Below are 15,671 nucleotides of genomic sequence, written 5' to 3'. Positions count from 1 at the left end.
TTGATACGTGTTCGTATCAATGAAGAAGCTGAAACCTTTAGATGAAAGTTAAGTGACTCAGAATCATTTGTCAAGTTTCTGACAACGAAAATGGGTCATTTGAGTCACTGGCTGATTAATAAATAATATGTGATTGAAAAAGAATCATTAGTTGCAGCCTTATAAACAAGATATTAAATTGAGTTTGGAGACATCACACAAGTTGTATACATCTATCAGTTGCATGACGGTATTACGTTATAAATGTTGTAATGTTTTTAATGATTAATTATGTCAAGTCCAACTGTAAATTCTGTTGTTTTAAAAGTCAATCTTCCTGCCGAAACCCGGGATTGAACCAGGGACCTTCAGATCTTCAGTCTGACGCTCTCCCAACTGAGCTATTTCGGCACAAAAAGTCTAGTGTATACAGTATGATTCAACTCCATTAGAGGTCGCTCTTGAGTCACTAAAAAATTAACACATTAGTTCTGGCATGATTCTACAGAAGCACATTGCATTCATTTAAAAAAACAAATGTTGGTTTGTTTTTCAGAGTAATTATTTCTGTTTCACTGAGATATTTTTTTCTATTTTTTGTGCTCGTGCATTTGAAACAATAAACGTTCGATTTATAACAACATGGACAGCTTGTTTAGTTTAATCAAGTTTTACTTTGATTTGGGTTTAAGACACTGAGAGATAGTCTTGACTTATGTATAAATAAATACAGAAATAAATGTATAAATAAATACAGAAATAAATGTATAAATAAATACAGAAATAAATAAATAAAGCACAGATACAAGATGATGCATTTGAAATGCATTCAGGCTGGCTATGTGGAAGAGAAGAGATGATCAGGAGACTGCTGAAAATATGGGAGTCACTTGCAGGTTGAAGGTTCTCGTGAGAGATCTCGAGAATTCAGGAAAAAATTACTACGAAAAACAGGAGATGAAAAAAAATTGCACGAAAAATAGAAAACAAATTACTCCGAAAAACAGGAAAAAAACATTAGACAGAAAAACAGGGAAAAAAATATGCAAATAAAGAAACATAAAAATTGATTACTCATAATCATTACTCGTATGATTCACATAAAAAGGAAAAATATATTTTAAAAGACTTTTGATTCATGCAATACATTCAGTTCACAATGTAAACATGTTTTTTTCCTTAAAATCTGATTAATACTTCATGTCATAGTTTAGAATGTCGTACAAAAAGTCACCAAAACGTCATAGTTTAGTATGTCGTACAAAAATTTGACCAAAACGTCATAGTTTAGTATATCGTCCAAAATTTGACAAAAATGTCATAGTTTAGTATGTCGTCCAAAATGAGACAAAAACGTCATAGTTTAGTATGTCGTCCAAAATTTGACAAAAACGTCATAGTTTAGTATGTCGTCCAAAATGTGAGAAAAACGTCATAGTTTAGTATGTGGTCCAAAATGTGACAAAAATGTCATAGTTTAGTATGTCGTCCAAAATGTGACAAAAACGTCATAGTTTAGTATGTCGTCCAAAATGTGAGAAAAACGTCATAGTATAGTATGTCGTCCAAAATCAGACAAAAACGTCATAGTTTAGTATGTGGTCCAAAATGTGACAAAAATGTCATAGTTTAGTATGTCGTCCAAAATCAGACAAAAATGTCATAGTTTAGTATGTCGTCCAAAATCAGACAAAAACGTCATAGTTTAGTATGTGGTCCAAAATGTGACAAAAACGTCATAGTTTAGTATGTCGACCAAAATTAGACAAAAATGTCATAGTTTAGTATGTCGACCAAAATTAGACAAAAATGTCATAGTTTAGTATGTCGTCCAAAATGTGACAAAAATGTCATAGTTTAGTATGTCGTCCAAAATGTGACAAAAACGTCATAGTTTAGTATGTCGTCCAAAATTTTACAAAAATGTCATAGTTTAGTATGTCGACCAAAATGTGAGAAAAACGTCATAGTTTAGTATGTCGTCCAAAATGTGACAAAAATGTCATAGTTTAGTATGTCGTCTAAAAAGTCACAAAAACGTCATAGTTTAGTATGTGGTCCAAAATGTGACAAAAATGTCATAGTTTAGTATGTAGTCTAAAATTTGACAAAAATGTCATAGTTTAGTATGTCGTCCAAAATGTGACAAAAATGTCATAGTTTAGTATGTGGTCCAAAATGTGACAAAAATGTCATGGTTTAGTATGTCTTCCAAAAAGTCACCAAAATGTCATAGTTTAGTATGTCGTTCAAAATTTGACAAAAACGTCATAGTTTAGTATGTCGTCCAAAATGTGACAAAAATGTCATAGTTTAGTATGTCGTCCAAAATGTCACAAAAACGTCATAGTTTAGTATGTGGTCCAAAATGTGACAAAAATGTCATAGTTTAGTATGTCTTCCAAAAAGTCACCAAAATGTCATAGTTTAGTATGTCGTCCAAAATCAGACAAAAATGTCATAGTTTAGTATGTCGTCCAAAATGTGACAAAAACGTCATAGTTTAGTATGTCGTCCAAAATCAGACAAAAACGTCATAGTTTAGTATGTTTTTCAAAAGTTGACAAAAACGTCATAGTTTAGTATGTCGACCAAAATTAGACAAAAATGTCATAGTTCAGTATGTCGTCCAAAATCAGACAAAAATGTCATAGTTTAGTATGTCGTCCAAAATGTGAGATAAACGTCATAGTTTAGTATGTCGTCCAAAATGTTACAAAAACGTCATAGTTTAGTATGTCGTCCAAAATGTGACAAAAATGTCATAGTTTAGTATGTCATCTAAAATTGACAAAAATGTCATAGTTTAATATTTCATCCAAAATCAGACAAAAACGTCATAGTTTAGTATGTCGTCCAAAATGTGAGAAAAATGTCATAGTTTAGTATGTCGTCCAAAATGTGACAAAAACGTCACAATTTAGTATGTCGTCCAAAATGTGACAAAAACGTCATAGTTTAGTATGTGGTCCAAAATGTGACAAAAATGTCATAGTTTAGTATGTCGTCCAAAATTTGACAAAAACGTCATAGTTTAGTATGTGGTCCAAAATGTGACAAAAATGTCATAGTTTAGTATGTCGTCCAAAATGTGACAAAAACGTCATAGTTTAGTATGTCGTCCAAAATCAGACAAAAATGTCATAGTTTAGTATGTCGTCCAAAATGTGACAAAAACGTCATAGTTTAGTATGTGGTCCAAAATGTGACAAAAATGTCATAGTTTAGTATGTCGTCTAAAAAGTCACAAAAACGTCATAGTTTAGTATGTGGTCCAAAATGTGACAAAAATGTCATAGTTTAGTATGTGGTCCAAAATCAGACAAAAACGTCATAGTTTAGTATGTGGTCCAAAATGTGACAAAAATGTCATAGTTTAGTATGTGGTCCAAAATCAGACAAAAACGTCATAGTTTAGTATGTCGTTCAAAATTTGACAAAAACGTCATAGTTTAGTATGTCGTCCAAAATGTGACAAAAATGTCATAGTTTAGTATGTCGTCCAAAATTTGACAAAAGCGTCATAGTTTAGTATGTGGTCCAAAATGTGACAAAAATGTCATAGTTTAGTATGTGGTCCAAAATCAGACAAAAACGTCATAGTTTAGTATGTGGTCCAAAATGTGACAAAAATGTCATAGTTTAGTATGTCGTCCAAAATCAGACAAAAACGTCATAGTTTAGTATGTTATTCAAAAGTTGACAAAAACGTCATAGTTTAGTATGTCGACCAAAATTAGACAAAAATGTCATAGTTTAGTATGTCGTCCAAAATCAGACAAAAATGTCATAGTTTAGTATGTCGTCCAAAATGTGACAAAAACGTCATAGTTTAGTATGTTATTCAAAAGTTGACAAAAACGTCATAGTTTAGTATGTGGTCCAAAATGTGACAAAAATGTCATAGTTTAGTATGTCGTCCAAAATCAGACAAAACTGTCATAGTTTAGTATGTCGTCCAAAATGTGAGAAAAACGTCATAGTTTAGTATGTCGTCCAAAATGTGACAAAAATGTCATAGTTTAGTATGTCATCTAAAATTGACAAAAATGTCATAGTTTAATATTTCATCCAAAATCAGACAAAAACGTCATAGTTTAGTACGTCGTCCAAAATTTGACAAAAACGTCATAGTTTAGTATGTGGTCCAAAATCAGACAAAAAAGTCATAGTTTAGTATGTGGTCCAAAATTTGACAAAAATGTCATAGTTTAGTATGTCGTCCAAAATCAGACAAAAATGTCATAGTTTAGTATGTCGTCCAAAATTTGACAAAAATGTCATAGTTTAGTATGTCGTCCAAAATGTGAGAAAAACGTCATAGTTTAGTATGTCGTTCTAAATTTGACAAAAACGTCATAGTTTAGTATGTGGTCCAAAATGTGACAAAAACGTCATAGTTTAGTATGTCGTCCAAAATGTGACAAAAATGTCATAGTTTAGTATGTCGACTAAAATGTGACAAAAACGTCATAGTTTAGTATGTGGTCCAAAATTTGACAAAAATGTCATAGTTTAGAATGTCGTCCAAATTCAGACAAAAATGTCATAGTTTAGTATGTCGTCCAAAATCAGACAAAAATGTCATAGTTTAGTATGTCGTCCAAAATTTGACAAAAATGTCATAGTTTAGTATGTCGTCCAAAATGTGAGAAAAACGTCATAGTTTAGTATGTCGTTCTAAATTTGACAAAAACGTCATAGTTTAGTATGTCGTCCAAAATTTGACAAAAACGTCATAGTTTAGTATGTCGTCCAAAATGTGACAAAAATGTCATAGTTTAGTATGTCGTCTAAAAAGTCACAAAAACGTCATAGTTTAGTATGTGGTCCAAAATGTGACAAAAATGTCATAGTTAAGTATGTCGTTCAAAATTTGATAAAAACGTCATAGTTTAGTATGTCATCTAAAATTTGACAAAAACGTCATAGTTTAGTATGTCGTCCAAAATGTCACAAAAATGTCATAGTTTAGTATGTCGTCTAAAAAGTCACAAAAACGTCATAGTTTAGTATGTGGTCCAAAATGTGACAAAAATGTCATAGTTTAGTATGTGGTCCAAAATCAGACAAAAACGTCATAGTTTAGTATGTGGTCCAAAATGTGACAAAAATGTCATAGTTTAGTATGTCGTCTAAAATTTGACAAAAATGTCATAGTTTAGTATGTGGTCCAAAATGTGACAAAAATGTCATAGTTTAGTATGTGGTCCAAAATCAGACAAAAACGTCATAGTTTAGTATGTCGTTCAAAATTTGACAAAAACGTCATAGTTTAGTATGTCGTCCAAAATGTGACAAAAATGTCATAGTTTAGTATGTCGTCCAAAATTTGACAAAAACGTCATAGTTTAGTATGTGGTCCAAAATGTGACAAAAATGTCATAGTTTAGTATGTGGTCCAAAATCAGACAAAAACGTCATAGTTTAGTATGTGGTCCAAAATGTGACAAAAATGTCATAGTTTAGTATGTCGTCCAAAATCAGACAAAACTGTCATAGTTTAGTATGTCGTCCAAAATGTGAGAAAAACGTCATAGTTTAGTATGTCGTCCAAAATGTGACAAAAATGTCATAGTTTAGTATGTCATCTAAAATTGACAAAAATGTCATAGTTTAATATTTCATCCAAAATCAGACAAAAACGTCATAGTTTAGTACGTCGTCCAAAATTTGACAAAAACGTCATAGTTTAGTATGTGGTCCAAAATCAGACAAAAAAGTCATAGTTTAGTATGTGGTCCAAAATTTGACAAAAATGTCATAGTTTAGTATGTCGTCCAAAATCAGACAAAAATGTCATAGTTTAGTATGTCGTCCAAAATTTGACAAAAATGTCATAGTTTAGTATGTCGTCCAAAATGTGAGAAAAACGTCATAGTTTAGTATGTCGTTCTAAATTTGACAAAAACGTCATAGTTTAGTATGTGGTCCAAAATGTGACAAAAACGTCATAGTTTAGTATGTCGTCCAAAATGTGACAAAAATGTCATAGTTTAGTATGTCGTCTAAAATGTGAAAAAAACGTCATAGTTTAGTATGTGGTCCAAAATTTGACAAAAATGTCATAGTTTAGTATGTCGTCCAAATTCAGACAAAAATGTCATAGTTTAGTATGTCGTCCAAAATCAGACAAAAATGTCATAGTTTAGTATGTCGTCCAAAATTTGACAAAAATGTCATAGTTTAGTATGTCGTCCAAAATGTGAGAAAAACGTCATAGTTTAGTATGTCGTTCTAAATTTGACAAAAACGTCATAGTTTAGTATGTCGTCCAAAATTTGACAAAAACGTCATAGTTTAGTATGTCGTCCAAAATGTGACAAAAATGTCATAGTTTAGTATGTCGTCTAAAAAGTCACAAAAACGTCATAGTTTAGTATGTGGTCCAAAATGTGACAAAAATGTCATAGTTTAGTATGTGGTCCAAAATCAGACAAAAACGTCATAGTTTAGTATGTGGTCCAAAATGTGACAAAAATGTCATAGTTTAGTATGTCGTCTAAAATTTGACAAAAATTTCATAGTTTAGTATGTCGTCCAAAATTTGACAAAAATGTCATAGTTTAGTATGTCGTCCAAAATGTGAGAAAAACGTCATAGTTTAGTATGTCGTTCTAAATTTGACAAAAACGTCATAGTTTAGTATGTCGTCCAAAATTTGACAAAAACGTCATAGTTTAGTATGTCGTCCAAAATGTGACAAAAATGTCATAGTTTAGTATGTCGTCTAAAAAGTCACAAAAACGTCATAGTTTAGTATGTGGTCCAAAATGTGACAAAAATGTCATAGTTTAGTATGTCGTTCAAAATTTGATAAAAACGTCATAGTTTAGTATGTCGTCCAAAATTTGACAAAAACGTCATAGTTTAGTATGTGGTCCAAAATGTGACAAAAATGTCATAGTTTAGTATGTCGTCTAAAAAGTCACAAAAACGTCATAGTTTAGTATGTGGTCCAAAATGTGACAAAAATGTCATAGTTTAGTATGTCGTTCAAAATTTGATAAAAACGTCATAGTTTAGTATGTCGTCCAAAATCAGACAAAAACGTCATAGTTTAGTATGTCGTCCAAAATTTGACAAAAATGTCATAGTTTAGTATGTCGTCCAAAATGTGAGAAAAACGTCATAGTTTAGTATGTCGTTCTAAATTTGACAAAAACGTCATAGTTTAGTATGTGGTCCAAAATGTGACAAAAACGTCATAGTTTAGTATGTCGTCCAAAATGTGACAAAAATGTCATAGTTTAGTATGTCGTCTAAAAAGTCACAAAAACGTCATAGTTTAGTATGTGGTCCAAAATGTGACAAAAATGTCATAGTTTAGTATGTGGTCCAAAATGTGACAAAAATGTCATAGTTTAGTATGTCTTCCAAAAAGTCACCAAAATGTCATAGTTTAGTATGTCGTTCAAAATTTGACAAAAACGTCATAGTTTAGTATGTCGTCCAAAATGTCACAAAAATGTCATAGTTTAGTATGTCGTCCAAAATGTCACAAAAACGTCATAGTTTAGTATGTGGTCCAAAATGTGACAAAAATGTCATAGTTTAGTATGTCTTCCAAAAAGTCACCAAAATGTCATAGTTTAGTATGTCGTCCAAAATCAGACAAAAATGTCATAGTTTAGTATGTCGTCCAAAATGTGACAAAAACGTCATAGTTTAGTATGTCGTCCAAAATGTGACAAAAATGTCATAGTTTAGTATGTCGTCTAAAAAGTCACAAAAACGTCATAGTTTAGTATGTGGTCCAAAATGTGACAAAAATGTCATAGTTTAGTATGTGGTCCAAAATCAGACAAAAACGTCATAGTTTAGTATGTGGTCCAAAATGTGACAAAAATGTCATAGTTTAGTATGTCGTCCAAAATGTGAGAAAAACGTCATAGTTTAGTATGTCGTCCAAAATGTGACAAAAATGTCATAGTTTAGTATGTCATCTAAAATTGACAAAAATGTCATAGTTTAGTATGTCGTCCAAAATTTGACAAAAACGTCATAGTTTAGTATGTGGTCCAAAATGTGACAAAAATGTCATAGTTTAGTATGTGGTCCAAAATCAGACAAAAACGTCATAGTTTAGTATGTGGTCCAAAATGTGACAAAAATGTCATAGTTTAGTATGTCGTCCAAAATCAGACAAAAACGTCATAGTTTAGTATGTTATTCAAAAGTTGACAAAAACGTCATAGTTTAGTATGTCGACCAAAATTAGACAAAAATGTCATAGTTTAGTATGTCGTCCAAAATCAGACAAAAATGTCATAGTTTAGTATGTCGTCCAAAATGTGACAAAAACGTCATAGTTTAGTATGTTATTCAAAAGTTGACAAAAACGTCATAGTTTAGTATGTGGTCCAAAATGTGACAAAAATGTCATAGTTTAGTATGTCGTCCAAAATCAGACAAAAATGTCATAGTTTAGTATGTCGTCCAAAATGTGAGAAAAACGTCATAGTTTAGTATGTCGTCCAAAATGTGACAAAAATGTCATAGTTTAGTATGTCATCTAAAATTGACAAAAATGTCATAGTTTAATATTTCATCCAAAATCAGACAAAAACGTCATAGTTTAGTACGTCGTCCAAAATTTGACAAAAACGTCATAGTTTAGTATGTCGTCCAAAATCAGACAAAAAAGTCATAGTTTAGTATGTGGTCCAAAATTTGACAAAAATGTCATAGTTTAGTATGTCGTCCAAAATCAGACAAAAATGTCATAGTTTAGTATGTCGTCCAAAATTTGACAAAAATGTCATAGTTTAGTATGTCGTCCAAAATTTGACAAAAACGTCATAGTTTAGTATGTCGTTCTAAATTTGACAAAAACGTCATAGTTTAGTATGTGGTCCAAAATGTGACAAAAACGTCATAGTTTAGTATGTCGTCCAAAATGTGACAAAAATGTCATAGTTTAGTATGTCGACTAAAATGTGACAAAAACGTCATAGTTTAGTATGTGGTCCAAAATTTGACAAAAATGTCATAGTTTAGTATGTCGTCCAAATTCAGACAAAAATGTCATAGTTTAGTATGTCGTCCAAAATCAGACAAAAATGTCATAGTTTAGTATGTCGTCCAAAATTTGACAAAAATGTCATAGTTTAGTATGTCGTCCAAAATGTGAGAAAAACGTCATAGTTTAGTATGTCGTCCAAAATGTGAGAAAAACGTCATAGTTTAGTATGTCGTTCTAAATTTGACAAAAACGGCATAGTTTACCCTGACGCCCAAAATTTGACAAAAACATAGTTTACCATGACGTCCAAAATTTGACAAAAATGTCATAGTTTAGTATCTCGTCCAAAATCAGACAAAAATGTCATAGTTTAGTATCTCGTCCAAAAAACTGACATTTTTGTCAAATTTTGGACAACATGCTAAACATGACATTTTTGTCAAATTTTGGACGACATGCTATACTATGACATTTTGGTCAAATTTTGGACGAAATATTAAACTATGACATTTTTGTCACATTTTGGACGACATACTAAACTATGACATTTTTGTCTGATTTTGGACGACATACTAAACTATGACATTTTTGTCTAATTTTGGTCGACATACTAAACTATGACGTTTTTGTCAACTTTTGAATAACATACTAAACTATGACCTTTTTGTCTGATTTTGGACCACATACTAAACTATGACGTTTTTGTCAAATTTTGGACGACATACTAAACTATGACATTTTTGTCACATTTTGGACGACATACTAAACTATGACATTTTTGTCACATTTTGGACGACATACTAAACTATGACATTTTTGTCTGATTTTGGACGACATACTAAACTATGACATTTTTGTCTAATTTTGGTCGACATACTAAACTATGACGTTTTTGTCAACTTTTGAATAACATACTAAACTATGACGTTTTTGTCTGATTTTGGTCGACATACTAAACTATGACATTTTTGTCACATTTTGGACCACATACTAAACTAGATTTCCGCAATTCCGTGCCGAAATTTCGAGTGTGCCTGCAGTTCTTGCGGCATGTGTCTTCGCGTGCAGGACTTGTGCTGGTAAAGGATTGAGTGGTATTTTGGTGGAATCACCCTTTGAAAGAGAATAACTCATAAACCCCTCCCACTCCCTGATGCCCCCTCCCCCTTCCGAACACCTGCGTTATAAAATCTAAAAATGTGGATTGAACCTTTAAAAGCATTTAGACAGAGTGGTATTTTGGTGGACTCACCCTTTAAAAACACCAAGTTTTAGAGGAGATAACAAGACGGATCAGAGAGGACTCAGACGCAGAGGCCTTTTAATTGTCTTTATTGGCACTCGTAAACAATTCTCAAGGCAGGTCCTCTTTACTGAGGAAAAACAAAAGCGTGGCTATGAAAACCTATAACAAATTGCGAGCGCAACGCTCTACAAGAGAAACGTTGTGGAACTATAAACGCGGAACAAAAAAATCACTCCGAAGAGGAAACATACTCGGACTAAGGTTATCATGTAAAACTTAAACAGAAAACTCTCCAAACGGAGGAAAACACGGCTCTAAACACTTCAAAACAAAAGCTAACTCAAAAGCACAATCCTAATGATTGGCGATCCTTAACCAACTAAGAATGAGATAAAAAACAAAACGCAATCTAAATGATTGGATCTAACTAATAAAAGGTAAGTCACAAGCCTAGTGATTGGAGTTCCTAAAAGGCTGTGAAAATTAACAAACAAAAAATCTCTCCCAAGGAGGAAAACAAAAGCTATAAATCTTAACTAAGGTATCAGCTAACAGGCTATGATAAGAAAACTTACAAAATAAAGCATCGCTCACCAAGAGGATCAAAAACTTGAGGATTCTGGGGCTGTGACGAGGCGCTATGGTGATCAGGCATGGACGAAAACACACTGGCACTGAAACAGGGGAACAGGGAGTTTTTATAGTCCACATGGCTTAATTGTCAGCAGGTGTGTGTAATCAGGGCTGGCAGAGGAGGGGGCGGGGCAAACTGCTGGAGTGACAGGAGAGAGGGAGAGAGAGAGATTCACAATCCCCTCTGTTTCCCATTCTCACAGAGAAAACAGCATGTTTTAAAGTTGTCATATCTCAAGAACGGTTGATGATAGAGATAAAATTTTTGGTTTGTGAGCGCCAGGAGGCTTTCAGCAGCTCCCATCTCAAAATTTGTGACAAACGGGCGTGAATTGACAGAGAAATCACAGTTTTAAAATCACCCTCATCTTGATTTTCCACAACTCCAAAGCAGACATTTTAACATGGGAGTGAATTGAGACTGTGACCAGAGTTCTCTGTGCTTTGAGGTGATTTTAAGAAAAACTACAAGTCATATGAACATGACAAACACACACAGGGTTAGACGACAACCATGGCAACATTTTGATGTAAAAATTGTCTCTGTAGGTTGGAAATTGTGGGCAGGAGAAGAGTTTGTTTAGAAGTTTTTCTGATTATTTTGCTGGATCTTGCTAGAGTGTGTCACTCTAGCTCACACCTAACGACCACACACACACCCATTATAAAATCAGAAAGCTTTGAAAAAAAGTACAAAACTTAAACTGCGATAGTTCAAAAACCGTAACATGTATCAAAATGTCGACTTAGGTCAGAAAAGTCCCAAGTCTTGTGACCCGTTTAAACTTCCAACCACGTTTCTACGTTAAAGTATGACGACACTGTGATGCTCCAAAGCGGGCTTGGTTTTTTTCGGTCTCCCATCCACTTCAATGTTAATTTTTGTTCAGTTTTTTGTAAATATTATCCCAATGGTTATATGAAAATCTTAGAAAAGTCATAGCACACCATTCCCGGTCAAGGCGCACATTTTGATATAACTTGTGTTGGGGGTTTCTCAAAGATGCAGGAGGAGTAGCGTGCCGAAATAACGGGAGGGCGCGAGAATAAAAAGCAGAACTAGATTTCCGCAATTCCGTGCCGAAATTTCGAGTGTGCCTGCAGTTCTTGCGGCATGTGTCTTCGCGTGCAGGACTTGTGCTGGTAAAGGATTGAGTGGTATTTTGGCGGAATCACCCTTTGAAAGAGAATAACTCATAAACCCCTCCCACTCCCTGATGCCCCCTCCCCCTTCCGAACACCTGCGTTATAAAATCTAAAAATGTGGATTGAACCTTTAAAAGCATTTAGACAGAGTGGTATTTTGGTGGACTCACCCTTTAAAAACACCAAGTTTTAGAGGAGATAACAAGACGGATCAGAGAGGACTCAGACGCAGAGGCCTTTTAATGGTCTTTATTGGCACTCGTAAACAATTCTCAAGGCAGGTCCTCTTTACTGAGGAAAAACAAAAGCGTGGCTATGAAAACCTATAACAAATTGCGAGCGCAACGCTCTACAAGAGAAATGTTGTGGAACTATAAACGCGGAACAAAAAAATCACTCCGAAGAGGAAACATACTCGGACTAAGGTTATCATGTAAAACTTAAACAGAAAACTCTCCAAACGGAGGAAAACATGGCTCTAAACACTTCAAAACAAAAGCTAACTCAAAAGCACAATCCTAATGATTTGCGATCCTTAACCAACTAAGAATGAGATAAAAAACAAAACGCAATCTAAATGATTGGATCTAACTAATAAAAGGTAAGTCACAAGCCTAGTGATTGGAGTTCCTAAAAGGCTGTGAAAATTAACAAACAAAAAATCTCTCCCAAGGAGGAAAACAAAAGCTATAAATCTTAACTAAGGTATCAGCTAACAGGCTATGATAAGAAAACTTACAAAATAAAGCATCGCTCACCAAGAGGATCAAAAACTTGAGGATTCTGGGGCTGTGACGAGGCGCTATGGTGATCAGGTATGGACGAAAACACACTGGCACTGAAACAGGGGAACAGGGAGTTTTTATAGTCCACATGGCTTAATTGTCAGCAGGTGTGTGTAATCAGGGCCGGCAGAGGAGGGGGCGGGGCAAACTGCTGGAGTGACAGGAGAGAGGGAGAGAGAGATTCACAATCCCCTCTGTTTCCCATTCTCACAGAGAAAACAGCATGTTTTAAAGTTGTCATATCTCAAGAACGGTTGATGATAGAGATAAAATTTTTGGTTTGTGAGCGCCAGGAGGCTTTCAGCAGCTCCCATCTCAAAATTTGTGACAAACGGGCGTGAATTGACAGAGAAATCACAGTTTTAAAATCACCCTCATCTTGATTTTCCACAACTCCAAAGCAGACATTTTAACATGGGAGTGAATTGAGACTGTGACCAGAGTTCTCTGTGCTTTGAGGTGATTTTAAGAAAAACTACAAGTCATATGAACATGACAAACACACACAGGGTTAGACGACAACCATGGCAACATTTTGATGTAAAAATTGTCTCTGTAGGTTGGAAATTGTGGGCAGGAGAAGAGTTTGTTTAGAAGTTTTTCTGATTATTTTGCTGGATCTTGCTAGAGTGTGTCACTCTAGCTCACACCTAACGACCACACACACACCCATTATAAAATCAGAAAGCTTTGAAAAAAAGTACAAAACTTAAACTGCGATAGTTCAAAAACCGTAACATGTATCAAAATGTCGACTTAGGTCAGAAAAGTCCCAAGTCTTGTGACCCGTTTAAACTTCCAACCACGTTTCTACGTTAAAGTATGACGACACTGTGATGCTCCAAAGCGGGCTTGGTTTTTTTCGGTCTCCCATCCACTTCAATGTTAATTTTTGTTCAGTTTTTTGTAAATATTATCCCAATGGTTATATGAAAATCTTAGAAAAGTCATAGCACACCATTCCCGGTCAAGGCGCACATTTTGATATAACTTGTGTTGGGGGTTTCTCAAAGATGCAGGAGGAGTAGCGTGCCGAAATAACGGGAGGGCGCGAGAATAAAAAGCAGAATAAACGCGCACGATTACAAGAGATGCCTTGCAGCGCAAGGCATTCTAGTGAGAACCCTAGGGTTCTCACTAGAATGCCTTGCAGCTGCAGGCACTAATAAACGCGCACGATTACAAGAGATGCCTTGCTGCGCAAGGCATTCTAGTGAGAACCCTAGGGTTCTCACTAGAATGCCTTGCAGCTGCAGGCACTAATTATGACATTTTTGTCAAATTTTGGACCACATACTAAACTATGACTTTTTTGTCTAATTTTGGTCGACATACTAAACTATGACGTTTTTGTCAACTTTTGAATAACATACTAAACTGTGACGTTTTTGTCAAATTTTGGACCACATACTAAACTATGACGTTTTTGTCACATTTTGGACCACATACTAAACTGTGACGTTTTTGTCACATTTTGGACCACATACTAAACTATGACATTTTTGTCACATTTTGGACGACATACTAAACTATGACATTTTTGTCACATTTTGGACCACATACTAAACTATGACGTTTTTGTCACATTTTGGATGACATACTAAACTATGACATTTTTGTCACATTTTGGACCACATACTAAACTATGACATTTTTGTCTAATTTTGGTCGACATACTAAACTATGACGTTTTTCTCACATTTTGGACCACATACTAAACTATGACGTTTTTGTCACATTTTGGACCACATACTAAACTGTGACGTTTTTGTCACATTTTGGACAACATACTAAACTATGACATTTTTGTCACATTTTGGACCACATACTAAACTGTGACGTTTTTGTCACATTTTGGACGACATACTAAACTATGACATTTTTGTCACGTTTTGGACCAAATACTAAACTATGACGTTTTTGTCACATTTTGGACCACATACTAAACTATGACATTTTTGTCAAATTTTGGACCACATACTAAACTATGACATTTTTGTCTAATTTTGGTCGACATACTAAACTATGACGTTTTTGTCAACTTTTGAATAACATACTAAACTGTGACGTTTTTCTCACATTTTGGACCACATACTAAACTATGACGTTTTTGTCACATTTTGGACCACATACTAAACTGTGACGTTTTTGTCACATTTTGGACCACATACTAAACTATGACATTTTTGTCTGATTTTGGACGACATACTAAACTATGACATTTTTGTCTGATTTTGGACGACATACTAAACTATGACATTTTGGACGACATACTAAACTATGACGTTTTTGTCACATTTTGGACCACATACTAAACTATGACATTTTTATCACATTTTGGACCACATACTAAACTATGACGTTTTTGTCACATTTTGGACCACATACTAAACTATGACGTTTTTGTCAAATTTTGGACCACATACTAAACTATGACGTTTTTGTCTGATTTTGGACCACATACTTAAACTATGACATTTTTGTCAAATTTTGGACGACATACTAAACTATGACATTTTTGTCTGATTTTGGACGACATACTAAACTATGACGTTTTTGTCACATTTTGGACCACATACTAAACTATGACGTTTTTGTCAAATTACCAAATTTAATTCTCCTGTAGATGAATGAAGTACCAATCAGATTTAAAGTAGAAGTACATGTTTAGATTTAGAATTGAATGTAAATGCATCATCACAAGTTTATAAACCGTTTTGTTTGTGCAAAGTATTTAATTTTTCAAAAATCTGCCGAAACCCGGGATTGAACCAGGGACCTTCAGATCTTCAGTCTGACGCTCTCCCAACTGAGCTATTTCGGCGTCCCAATTGATGTTATGATATACCCTTAACATCATATACATATATATGTGATATATTAAGAGTTGTTTATATGTCCACATTTCCAGAAACTC

At 34.1% G+C, this 15,671-nt stretch overlaps 2 non-coding genes across 2 annotated transcripts; both read right to left on the bottom strand.

Annotated features, from left to right (window-relative positions):
- Window positions 1-317: 317 nt before the first annotated feature.
- On the bottom strand, window positions 318-390 carry trnaf-gaa (transfer RNA phenylalanine (anticodon GAA)). Its single transcript has one exon. It is a non-coding gene; the product is annotated as a tRNA-Phe (tRNA).
- A 15,115-nt stretch (window positions 391-15,505) lies between these two features.
- Window positions 15,506-15,578, bottom strand: trnaf-gaa (transfer RNA phenylalanine (anticodon GAA)). The gene has a single exon. It is a non-coding gene; the product is annotated as a tRNA-Phe (tRNA).
- Between the last annotated feature and the right edge of the window lie 93 nt (window positions 15,579-15,671).

Source organism: Solea solea, chromosome 6 (assembly GCF_958295425.1).
Source record: "Solea solea chromosome 6, fSolSol10.1, whole genome shotgun sequence".
In the NCBI taxonomy this organism is placed as follows: domain Eukaryota; kingdom Metazoa; phylum Chordata; class Actinopteri; order Pleuronectiformes; family Soleidae; genus Solea; species Solea solea.
This window is presented reverse-complemented; position numbering and strand designations above follow the sequence as displayed.